The sequence below is a fragment of the Macaca fascicularis genome, chromosome 14 (genome assembly GCF_037993035.2).
Source record: "Macaca fascicularis isolate 582-1 chromosome 14, T2T-MFA8v1.1".
NCBI classification, from domain to species: Eukaryota; Metazoa; Chordata; class Mammalia; order Primates; family Cercopithecidae; genus Macaca; species Macaca fascicularis.
The window spans coordinates 131,287,312-131,299,918 of record NC_088388.1 but is presented as its reverse complement, the minus strand read 5'-3'; the positions used below and the strand labels follow the sequence as shown (position 1 = coordinate 131,299,918).

The 12,607-nt window shown below is 40.8% G+C and overlaps 1 protein-coding gene across 9 annotated transcripts in view; it reads left to right on the top strand.

Moving 5' to 3' along the window:
* Positions 1–12,607, top strand: part of OPCML (opioid binding protein/cell adhesion molecule like) — a 1,155,658-nt gene that overhangs the window by 662,684 nt on the left and 480,367 nt on the right. The gene's annotated exons all lie outside the window — the stretch shown is intronic.

Sequence of the window (12,607 nt, the reverse complement as noted above, 5' to 3'; positions counted from 1 at the left end):
ATTTGCCTTCCCTGTTTTGTTCTGTCTGGCTCCCCAGCCTATGAGATGGTGGCGAAGCACACTGAGGGTGGATCTTCTCCACTTGGTCCACTCAGACTCACATGCCAGTCTCCTCTGGAAACTCCCTCACAGACACATCCCAATATAATGCTTACCAGTTCTGTAGGTACTCCTTAATCCGGTAGGTGGATACCTAAAATTAACCATCACAAGGTCTGCTGCTCAGAAGAGCTGTGGGCTCTTAAGTGGTGTGGGCCCCTGAAGTCATGGGTATGGATTAGCTCCATGGAGGATAAAGAAGAAATTAAGAAGAGAGTGCCTTGGACAGAGTCTTGGAGATCTCTAATACTTAGTGGCTTTAGCTTGGATGAATGAAACATAAGAATCAGCCAGAAAGTTAGCAGGAGAACAAGGCTGTTTTTAAATACAAGAAGCTCAAGAAATACTATTTCAAGAAGGAGGAAATAGTCCAAAGAACCAAGTGCTTGCTGGTAGTCAAGTATAATGACTGATAAAAGACCTAGTGTAACAAGATGATCGATGACATTAATGAAAAGTATTTCAGGCAAGGATGAGACCAGACTTAAATGAGTAGACTGAAAGGGAGGTAAAAAAGTAGAGACGGCAAACATTATAATTCTTATAAGAAATCTGGTTATTTAGAGAAGAAAAGACCAGAAGCATGATGGAAGGAACAAGAGTAGTGGAGTAAATTGTGATGTGGTGTGGGTGTGTGTGTGTGTGTGTGTGTGTGTGTGTGATGTAAAGCTGCATCTTTAGCTTCTAGAAGTTTTCAATGTAATGTAGGCAACCAGACCAAGAAACAAGCATGCAGCACTTTGATAAGAGTGTGTAAAGACAGCCTATAACTCCGCCTTGGCTATTGGAAGCCAGGAGTCAAGAGTTACAGCCCACCATCTTTGGAAACTGTGGTTTACTGTGAAATTCTTTCTATATTTTGACTGAAGCTTCAACACAATGGGAGCCATTACCATATTGCAAAGCAAGGTGCCAGACCACTGGCAATACTTGCAAAAGAGTTGACTAAAATGGATTTTACGATGTTGCTATCTGCTCACCTTTAGCCTTCATAAGAGGCTGGCAAAGAGAGAGTTTGATATTAGAAAGACATTAGTGGCTTCTTTCTCAGAGAGATCCTGATGGTCTCTGAATTGCACCCCTCCCAGGGAAGGTGTTGTGGAGCGGACTTTTTCCTCACCTCCAGACTAGATGGAGAAACTAACTACAAGGAGGCCACACACACAGCTTGATGATGCCAGGGAACCAAACAAAAGTATGGGTGCTGGGCTAGCTGAGTGCCCAGCAGCAGCAAATAGGGCTGCACGGGCAGGGTTGGAGGGTAACTGCACTTCTCACAGCCATGGTCAAGCGTCTGTATTTCCCGAGGATGATGGCTTAGCCATGCTGGAAAGGTTACGCCTGGAGGTTTTTTTGTTTTGTTTTGAGACGGAGTCTTGCTCTATCCCCCAGGCTGGAGTGCAGTGGCATGATCTCGGCTCACTGCAACCTTAGGCCTCGAGTTTTTATAGCTCCTGTCCAAGTAAACAGCCAAATGGTTCAGTTCTGTGACAACAAACGGTCTAAAGGCATCCACTGTAGTTAGTCAAGACGATTGATGATTTCAAAAAGAGGGGATTAATGGGGGTAGAAGGCTGATGGCAGAGGGGTGAAATGTGAGTGAGAAGGAAGGAATTATAAACAGTGAATGGGGACAACCTTTATGTAACAGAAGTTGTGAAAAGGAGAGTGGTACATGAAATTAGCTATAGGAAGGGCCTTTGTTTTGTTTTGCTTTTCAAGAATGCCAAAACCTGAGTGTAATCCAGATAAAACTGGGCTTTCTTGCTTTTAGCTTCTTGCTCTGTGTTATGTTCCACTCAATAAATAACAGTATTGCAACAACAGTCACACATATTATTGGAAAGAATACTTTACTTTTGAAAGCCAGAAAGGGCCTCTCTACAACGCACATCGATGTATGTTAGAATTATTTTTTCTTTGTACTTCTCTCCATATTTTACATGCCCTTCTTCCATCCCCCACTCCAAATAGCTCTCCTTTTCTTCTCAACCACCCCACACTCTCTTGTAAACCAAGTTAAAATGAGTTCTTGATTATTCTGTCTCCTGGATATACCTTTAGGATCTATTCTACTCTTCTAGGGGAGAATTCTGCCTTTTCCACTGTAAATTTAGTTATTTCCAGCCTCTCCAGCTCTCCAGGCACATTGCTACTCAACACAGTCATAGACCTTTCTAGGTGATGACATTGGGACAAAAGCTCTTGTCTTTTAAAAGCGATGGAGGAGAAGGCCTTAAATATTCATTCTTTAATATTGTAGCTTTCCATCGACTTAGTATTCTTAAACACTGTTGGAAAAGAGCCAGAGGAAGTGGAGCTGGAAATCCATGGAGTGGGTCCTTGAGGAGAAGCAAGGGTGGGAACAGAGCCCAGGTATAGGGGAACCCTCAGACAGAAGGGCACACCATACATGGCAGCAGGGGTGGGGGCGGGAGAGGATGGGCGGGATGAAGAGAGGATGTTTGCAGGGAACATGGAAATTGAAAAGTCTGGACATTAAGAGAATTTCTTCATGCAGCTATTTTACCCAGCTAATATAAGGTGAAGACAGTATTTGAATGAAATTAGAGGTGACAAGATATTACCCCAAAGATATATTCGTTCATTCATTTGGTCTAACTCAGCAAACTTTCACTGAGCACTTGCTGTGTGCCAGGCCATGTTCTAGGCACTGGAGGCCCAAGAGAGAACAAGAGAGAGAAAAGCCTTGCTCTCATGGAGTTGATATTCTAGTTTATATTCTGGTTTATATAAACTGCAATACACCCTTATATATTCCAAATATATATTTATATATTCCAGTTCATATCTAGTGTGTTTATTTGCATATAAGCAAACTCAATTTTAAATATTCCAGTTCATATTCTGGTTTGTTTATTTGCACATAAGCAAACTCAATTTTAAATATTGGTAAGTATTTTAAGAAAAATAATATAGAGTCATGGGCAAGAAAGGTTGAAAAGGGAGGAAAAATGACTACTTTTGCTATGATGTCTCAAAAAATCTTCCTGAGCAGATGGATGAGCTCGGATCTGGTAGGAGAGGAACAGCAACAATTGTTGTGTGCCCAAGATGTAAAAATAATTATCAATGAAGTTGACACTTGAATCAAGATAGCCAGACGCTTTTGGGAAACTTACCTGAAACAATTTTTGTAATATAGACTTCCAAAAAAGTTACCAACAATCACCTGGAACTACCTTATCTAATTTTATAAAAGTTCTAAATTATATATGTTGATTTCTCTTAAGGTAAATAACTTTGGATGTGGCTTGTAAATTGCATACTACTACCAAGTGGACACAAACAAGGTACGATGATGTCGGCATACCTCACAGTAGAGAGGGGAGATGTAAAGAGTGTTCGTGCTTTGTTGAGATCATCAAGCTCTCACTTTGGTTCTTGTATTTCTTAACATAGGGTCATTTTTCTTTCTTACTTTATTTTGTCTTGCTCTTTTGTATGTATCTTTGCAACCTCCCTTAAATTATTCTGTGTAAAAGTTGCATGTCTAAATAAAGGGCATACTCTAGAAACTCAATGATTTTTCTCTCCTGCTTCTTCACTTCTCCAGTCTCCAAATACTGGTGTGGATGTCTGCATCTATCTTGCTGAAGTAAAATTAAAGAACAATGGGTTTTTCATAGCTTGGCTCTTTTTTAACTTGACTCCCCCAGCAGCTGAGCAGTGATATTTGGAGGGTGAAGAAAGATATTGTCAGTGAAGATGGTTCTAGCACTATAGGACTTCTTTGAAGTGGAAGAGAAGATATTTTAGCCAACACTCAGATGCTTCCAAGAACACCCTTGACATCAGAATTCCCTGAAAATAGACATCTCAGGAGCATTAAAGATAAATTTAGGTTATAAAAGGAAGAAGGCATAGCAAGTAGAAAAAAATTACAAAAGCCCCACAAAGATAAAAAGTTGCCTTGTGAATGATGATGGAAGCCTCATCCAGAATCTCTTTCCTAAAACATGAAATTATTTTAGGTTTTGCAACGCTCGAATTAAAAATACTAATAGCCCATTTCTGCCTATTAAAATGGTGCATAGCTAACGGTGTCTGCGCTTCTGTTACACACATAATAAATTAGACTTTGACGTATTTCTGCAATTTCTGTTCGCTTTTTCATTCAGGAAGCAAGCGTTTATTGACATCTCCTATATGCCAGCACTGTGTTAGAATGGCATGGGCAGTATTTATTCAGACAAACCTCATCCCTATCCTAATTGAAGTGTGACATCCTAATGAGTTCTTCTACAACGCTGCTACCTTTGTTAGATCCAGAACTAAAATGAACCATGGAGTTGGAAGACAAAAATACTGATGACAAAATCTATTAATTGTATTTCGGCCCTGGACACTGGTTGTAAGAGGGAGACATCTCTGGTAGGAAATATCAGGAAGTAAAACCTACTAGTTCTGCCCAGTTGGCCCTTCATTATCAATCACTTTGACCTTTCAGCGAGTATGTTTTTCTAATGAGATGAGAGATGCTTGTCAATATTCCAAGATCTTCGGCTACAACTCGACTGTGTGGGTGGGGCATTATTATCATCGTGGATGCAAATTTAAAAGTCTTTTCTAGGCAAGGTTCTCCACTCCATGAGGTCAGAAACACCTGCTTGCTAAGCTCCAGAATGTTATGCCCCATGGACAATTGAACAGAAAGCAAGTTCGTAGCACTTGCCCATGCTTGGTAGGAGGATGTAAGGGGTGTTTGAACATAAGAACAGCAGGAGCCACCATTATTCCAAATTCCTCCCTTGCCCATAATTAACTAGACTTACCTTAAGCAAATCGGCTTTCTTTGTCTGTCCTTGAGATCTCTTTAAAATATCACTTAAAGTTGCAGTCCTGAGGCAAACAGCTAGATGTTCTCTATACTCTGCCCAAAAGCCACCTTCTTTCATTCCTACAGTGTCATTCTCTCAGTGTACCTGGACATAAGTCCTAAAAAATCATCTGCCAAATGCCCTGTAAACTGTGGCACTGCTTTCAGATAAAGAAGTAAAATGCATGATTTCTAAGAGTTTAGGGTTGATTTGTCCTTTTCATCTACTCTGACATGATTTAATGTTCCAGAACTTGTAAAGGGAACAGATTTTTTTCTTTTTTTTTGTTGTAAAATTTGTGAATAATTTATCAAGTGACTGAAAGAGCAGTGACTTTAAATTATTAAAATGCATTTTGGTTTTGAAAGAAGACATTAGAGATGTTTGCTTTGGCCCATTCTTATGCCTTTACACAGCAGCAAGAGATTCCTACAAATTCAGGGAATGGTAAGGTGATTTTCAGTGATTTATGGGGTGACTGAGAAAGAGCCAAAAAAAAAAAAAAAAAAAAAGCCAAACAAACACACGAACAATACAGACAACTTTCATTTATTTAAGACAGAGCCTTTTTCCGAAGCAAATAACCTTTTGTTACATCTCCAGAGAAATGACATTTCCTTTTCCTTTTCCTGCTTTGCAAGGACGGCAGATGGGTGGGGGGAGAAACTGAAACAAATGGAAAGTAAGGCAGGCACAGGCTCCTTCACGTTCCTTCTCCCTGTGCATCCCGCACCGAGCGTGCTGAAGGCATGGCTGTGCTTCCTTCAATTTGTCACACATCAGAGACAGCGCACAGCCTCTGATCTCTAGAGAAAGTTATCCATTCCAGTCTGTCTGACCTAAATAATAAATTCTAGGCCATGCAGCCTGGAATGCTTCCTGTCTGTCCCAAAGAACCCTAGTCGGGCCCATGTGCCTTGTGGTATGGGGTGAGATGTGCCACCCAGATGTTGGTCATCTTAGTGACAGAAAGGGAAGTGAACGTTAAACCAGGCTGTCTACATCCAGACACATCAGCTCCTACACCCTGCTTTTCCTTGTGCCTCCCCTCTTCTCTTTATTCACCCTTCACTCTTTGCCAGTCATTTCTCTTATGCACTCTCATCCAAAGGCTGCCTGCCCCTCCAAGCCTCTCCCAAATCCTACCGTAAATGGAAACAGGACATTCCATGCTGGTCTTAGATGCAACAAAACCTAGGCAGTCATGAGACCAGCCCCTGGCCTGGCCTCAACTTTCCAAATGCTAAGTATAAATCCCTGAGAGAAATTCTCTCTGGGATAGGAAATATATTTCACATGGCGCAGCTTAGGCAGAGTAAGATAGAAAGCTAAGCGTAGTAGAAGATCTGGCAGAGGTGCCGCAGTATGGACAGGGAGCCGTGAAGCTAGCGATCCCTTATGTTTGTGACACTTTCTTACACCATTTTTGATTATATCAATCCTACCTGTTTCTCTCATATCTCAATCCCTTGCTCTCAAAAGGAAGCAAAAAATGATTGCTCTATAAAATGAAATTTTAGTACCCCTATTTCCTTGTTTAGATACTCCCAAATGGGTATCATCATCCTCATTCCTAAGTTCAGAAACGTGTCTATTGTACCGTTGGCCAGGCTGGAGTCACACTCAGGCTGTGCGATGTTCATTGCTGTTCACTGTACTCGGTCACGCCCTGTCTTCGGGGTGAGTGCAGAATGGCTTGGAAAGCTGGGAATGCCTTCAGTCCATTTTATTTTTTGTTTCTCCTTTTCAGAACAAGGAGTTGGAAGATGAGATACAGTCATGTGCTGCTTGACGCCAGGACACATTCTGAGAAATGCTTTGTTAGGCTATGTGGTTGTGCGTGAACACCATAGAGTGTAGTTGTACAAACCTAGATGGTATAGCCTACTACACACCTAGGCTCCATGGTGGAGCCGACTGTTCCTAGGCTAGTGTTACTGTACTGAGTGCTGTAGGCAGTTGTAACACAGTGGTATTTGTGTATCTAAACATAGATGAGGTATAGTAAAAATACGGTGTTATAGTCCTATGAGACCACCATTGTATTTGCGGTCTGTCCGTAACTTAAATGTTGTTATATGGTACATGACTGCATACAGGTAGGGTCTTAGAATGATAAAATTCTGTAAGTGAGCGGAGCCTTGGACCTAATTTAGTATAATCCACTCCTTTTAATGATGAGACTGGGGCTCTGAGATGCTCAGTGGCTTGAATCCAATGTGCTCTCTGTGGGGCTGGTGCTGTTTCCACTGTAGTGAGCCCTTGGCATTCTCCAAGCAGGGCACGACAGCGTTCTGGGACGTATATGTGAGAAGTCAAGAAGCACTCAAGATGAGAGCACAAAGGCAGGGATACTGGCTTTTAAAACAGTTGTGGCAGTTTTCATTTCCAAAGATGCTGCAGGGACACCTCATCTCATATGCTCTCTGGTCTTCTACCAGCTGGCTGCGAGTCCCTCAGCACAGGGAGGAGTCCAGACCCCCTTTTCCTGAACCTGGTATGGCCCTATGACTTCTCATAACCAATGGAATGTGGCAGAAGTGACTCTGCCTGACTCAGGCTGAGTCAGAAAAGGCCATGCAGCTTTGGCCCAGCTGGCTCGGGCAGGCCCTGGAGGAGTCACCTGCCTGAAAAGTCTGATTACCCAGAGACCACATGCTGGAGAGGCCCCCAGGTGAAGCTGGTCCTTCTCACTGTCCCTGCCAAAGTGTCAGAAAAGGAAAGAAGAAGCCATTATGGACACTGCAAGCCCTGTCATCCCCAGTCATTTGAGACTTCCCAGCTGAGGCCCCAGGCATCATAGAACAGGGGCAAGCCGCCCCTACCCAGGCCAAATTCCAGACCCACAGAGTCCATGCCCACAGTAGCATGTGTGTTGTTCAAGTTCCTAAGGTTCCTGAGGCTTGTTATTTAATGACTGATAATTAGACAGTAATAAATGTTTATAATAAAAAATAAAATAGAAATAATAAATGCTTACAAATAATAAAAAGTTTTATAGTAAGTAAATTTTGAAAGCCTTATTGATATGGGACTAGTTATGTAAATTATGCTAATCCATAGAATGGAATACTTTGTAGCCCTTATAGGAATGTGATAGCCCTACACTTATTACGGAAAGATGGTAAAGGCACATGGCAATGTGAAAAAAGTCAGCTGAAAAGTATGTGTACTCTAATTGTGTTTGTATAATGAAGGCAAAGGAAATTGTGTGTTTGTGTGTGTGTGTTTCTGTCTTGTGGGACTTGTATCTATACAAGATATTTCTGAAAGGATACAAGAGAAAGGATGAAGTGGTTAACTGGATGGGGGAATGCGGACTCAGGGAGGGGAACTGTTACATGCCAAGAGAAATTTATTTTTCTTGTTACTGCTTTCCCTACTGTTTGATTTTCTACCATGAGTTTGTTCTATTTTGAAATTAATGCTTCCAAGATGATGAATATTTTATATGCTACCTCCAAAGAGAAAAAAATTCGTTATTGCAGGTGACAGCTGAAATTGTATATTTTCAACTGTAGCACAAAGACAATAAAAATTATTTTTTAATATTGGAGAAAGCCCTTTTACCCCACATACCAACTTCATTTTCTGTATAGCTCAGTCCTAGGTGTCATTCACAAAATATTAATAATATAAACTATGATGTCGTGTAAACTAGGTGATATTATTGGGGAATGAATTGTGTTTTCTTTCTGTGTCTCTTGACCTCCAACTAAAGTAGTATAAACAGCATGTTTATCCACGGGCAGAAATTAACTCAGTCACCCAAAGAGAATGGTGATTAGCAAGATGTGGTTTTAGATGATTGAACACGCTAGCTTTTTTCTAGTGAGGACCCATATTGTGTTTTGCAGCCCATAGAAATGCAAAGCTTATTAGTTCCCCGGATTTTAGATATTGCTTGCAAGTGGCATCCACCATTCTGTTCTGCAGAGAACGACACAGTCCATTTATGAAGAGGTCTTATGCCATGGCTTATATGAAGATACCTGGCATTTGGTGGTGGGGTGCATTCATGGCTCATTGGTGAGTTAATTGTTATGGTGGAAGAGGGAGTGGAGGAGAAGGCACAGCATGTGATCCAGGTAGATGCTGTCCACTGCACATAATCAATGTCAGCCAGAGCTGCGCAGCTTGGACTCAGTTCTAATTCCTCTCCTTCCACCAATACTCAGTCAGGTGCACCTTTATGTAACTAAACCTTTTATTTTTGGCAACAGAATCCTATTGGAAACCATAGTTTTTTAAATGATGTGTCACAAATCTGAGCAATCACTTTTCAGTTCTGTGAAATAGCTTCCTTGGGTAAAACCACCTATATATTTTAGTAAAAACAATTTGGTAATGTTCCTAACTTACTGTTACTATTATCTGTGTGGCATGTATCAGAGACCCTTGATTGTAGCCACTAATGAAAGCTTGCACAAAACTATAAAGATTGTTCTGAATTATACTAGCTGTCAACAGTTTTCATCTCAGTAAACCAAAAGCCTACGCTATTTTGTAACTTGTGATGTTCTCTCTTTAAACCACAGCAAACTATAACCAAGCTATATATTCACAGAATTCCCACTTTACATGTCTCCCCATGAGTTGTGTTTTATTTTCTAAGATCTAGTCAAATAAAGAAACACCAAGCAATCTTTCTTACCCCTGGTATTTGTCTTTTTATATTATTTTCCATATTTTTTTGACAGGTTCTCTCTACGGCAACCAACACACTTCTATCCACCACAGACAGTTGTCTCATTTTTTCTGACTTATTGGAGCCATTCAACGTTTTTGATACCTACGCCTCGATCTGCCTTCCAGACGTGGGAGGCACCTCACCATCTCTTCCCCTTTTCAGGAAGCCCCTGCCCTGTCCTGTTAGTGAGCTCTTTCTTCTCCCCACCCCAGAAAGTTGGGCACACCCAAAGGACAATCGTTAACCTTCTAATGCATATTTTCTCTCATATGGTGATTTCATTCATTTTCTAATATGTGAATTTTTCCCAAATGGATAACCCCAGCTATAATCTCTTTTTAGAATTTTGGCTCCACGACTATATGATTTTTAAGATGCCTTCCAGCTCTATAAATCTGTGATCCTATTATGTCTGACTGCTCACTAGGTATTTCTTCTTGAGTGTTCCACCATCATCTCAAACTCACCGTGTCTAAGTCCAAACACATTATGTTTCTCACTGGAACATGTGAGGCATATTGAATAGAGCTTAAACAGAAACTGAAGTACAGTAGATCCAAGTCTCAGTTTTGCCTCTCTAGTTTACTACCTCTGGGCATTTGGGCAATTTGCAAAATCTCCCTGATTTGTAATTTTTTAGTGTAGAAGAATAATTTTTTATTTTATAGGGTTTTTATAAGGATTGATGAGGTAAATATAAACTTGATAGGTAAATACTAGAAATACAGTTGACACATAATAATGTTCTTCCCCGTCCCATTGCCTCTCATCTTCCTGCTTTCCCTGTTCTTATCATTCTCCTATTTACCCAGTCTGAAAACGCTAACAGTATTCCTGTATGTCATCCTAACCTAAATAAAATCATGTTTCGTAAGACAGTCTTCCAAATGCCTTTAAGACCTGTGCTTTATTTTTATTCCCACTGGAACCAACCTCGCTGAGCTCTTCATCTCTTCACACCTGGAATATGGTAATTTTACTGCTTTCTAACAGCCTTCTACAATAGCCTTCTTGTCTGCAGGACTAATTAATCCTGTGCTCTCTTGCAGGTGTGTTCCTAATTCACCTGTCTGTGTTTTCTATAAAGAATCACTAAATGGTGCCTGACCTAAAATAATTATTTAATGTGATTGTTTCAGCCCCTTGATTTTTTTAAAAAAGTAGGCTTACATGACCTCTAGCATGCATACAGTATTTTCTCAGGCACCTTGGTCTCTATTTTACTGCTGCCTTCTCATGGCTGAGTTAACCCAGTAGATTCATGTGTTGCATGAGGCATATAAGATCCAGTGCCATGCATCTGTTTGTGCAGGTTCTTCCTTCTGGGAGCACCTTGCCCCTCAGATCAGACCATTTTGGTGTTCGCGGGAAAGCCTCGCTGCCTCCATGAATTCTTTTTCAACCGTCACGGCTGAAGTGCCTTTCTCCTTATTTTCATAAACACGTTGTATATTTTTGGACTTATTCATTGGGCATTCAAATTCATGAATGCAAACGCTTTTATATGCATAATTCCCACTTCCTAGAAAGTCTTTTCCCCACCTCTTGATCTTCAGAATATTTTACTCTTCCAATTTAAGCAGGATAAAATATTTTCCCCTCTTGGAAACCTCTTATGGCCTATCCAGTCTTACGTTTCTACTCCTTCTCAAGCAGATGTAAGCATTTGGTTTTCTGTGCATTCATCACGTTTTTCACACACCTCTCTTATGGTACTTGTTATATTGTAATCACTCTCTCAGTCAGTTTTCGATGTAGCTTCCTAGCAAGCTGGGTTTCTAGTTCTTGTTCATCTTTACACCTTCAATCTTGCTAACACATAGAAGGTGCTTCATAAATATACATCCAGTGAGATAAAGGGGTGAAGTTCGGGGATTAGTGAGGCCCTGTGGGCAAAGCATATCAATGAGTGATTCTAGTGACTCCAGAATGACCTAGAAATCTCAGTAAGAGAGCATGGGACACAAACGATGGACTGGAGAACAATGACGACCTTCCCCTGGATGCTTGCTATCTTCCTTCATGGTTCTAGAACCACTCACCGTCTACAAACCTGTTTATTCCCAGCGTGATAGGAAGTTTTATGTTGCAAAAAGATGATGTACTGGATTTGATTTTGTAAGACTTTTTGTTTTGTTTAAAAGTGGTTTGCCTTCTATTTACTTATACAAAGTTCGTTTTTTGTTTAACTTGGATCAAGTTGGCGTTTTAAATTTACTTGTTAAAACAGAAAATGTACAACTCTATTTCTGGATATCGTTGGTTGCTTCTTTTTCTTGCCCTCCCCCTCCTCTGTAGTTAAGGATTTACCTTGAAATGTCCCCAGCCTGAACACCAAATGACTTCTGTCCTAGAAGGGAATAAGCCAGAAGGAGAAGGAAAAAGTTGGGTTAAGTCTCCTTAGCCCCTAACCACAGGGCTAGAATGCAATGGCAGTGAAATGTACTAATTTATCTTATTTTACATAATTAGAGTTAGGGGCTATTGAACACAGAATGCAAATGTATGCTAAATATGCAAATCAACCACATTTCCCAGATTTGGAGAAGGGGGAAATGTGGTAGCCTTATGTTAGATGGTTCTCTCTTATCTGTGAACACAACTTTTCAGCACTACAAATGCAAGCAACTGCGCAGTCACAGTTGGGGCTGCTAATTTGGAAATCCAGTTTAGGCTGATTTGAAAAGACAACAACATTTTTGCAATCACTGGTATATCCTTTATGAGAGAGTTAGTCATGCCATTTTTTGTTTTCTGAAGACGGCCTTTTTTTCTTTTTTTGTTATTATTATTTTTTTAAATTTGGGATCCTGCGTAACTCTTTATTACAAAGCCTGGCCCTAAAACTGCAGAGTAGACATTTTTTGGGAGTGCCCCCAGCCTAACCGTGTATCAGAGAGCCCTCCTTGCCTGGATCCTTGCCCAGCTGCAGGGAGCCTAGTCCGCAGGCCTCCTGCCGGCCTCACAGCTCCTCAGC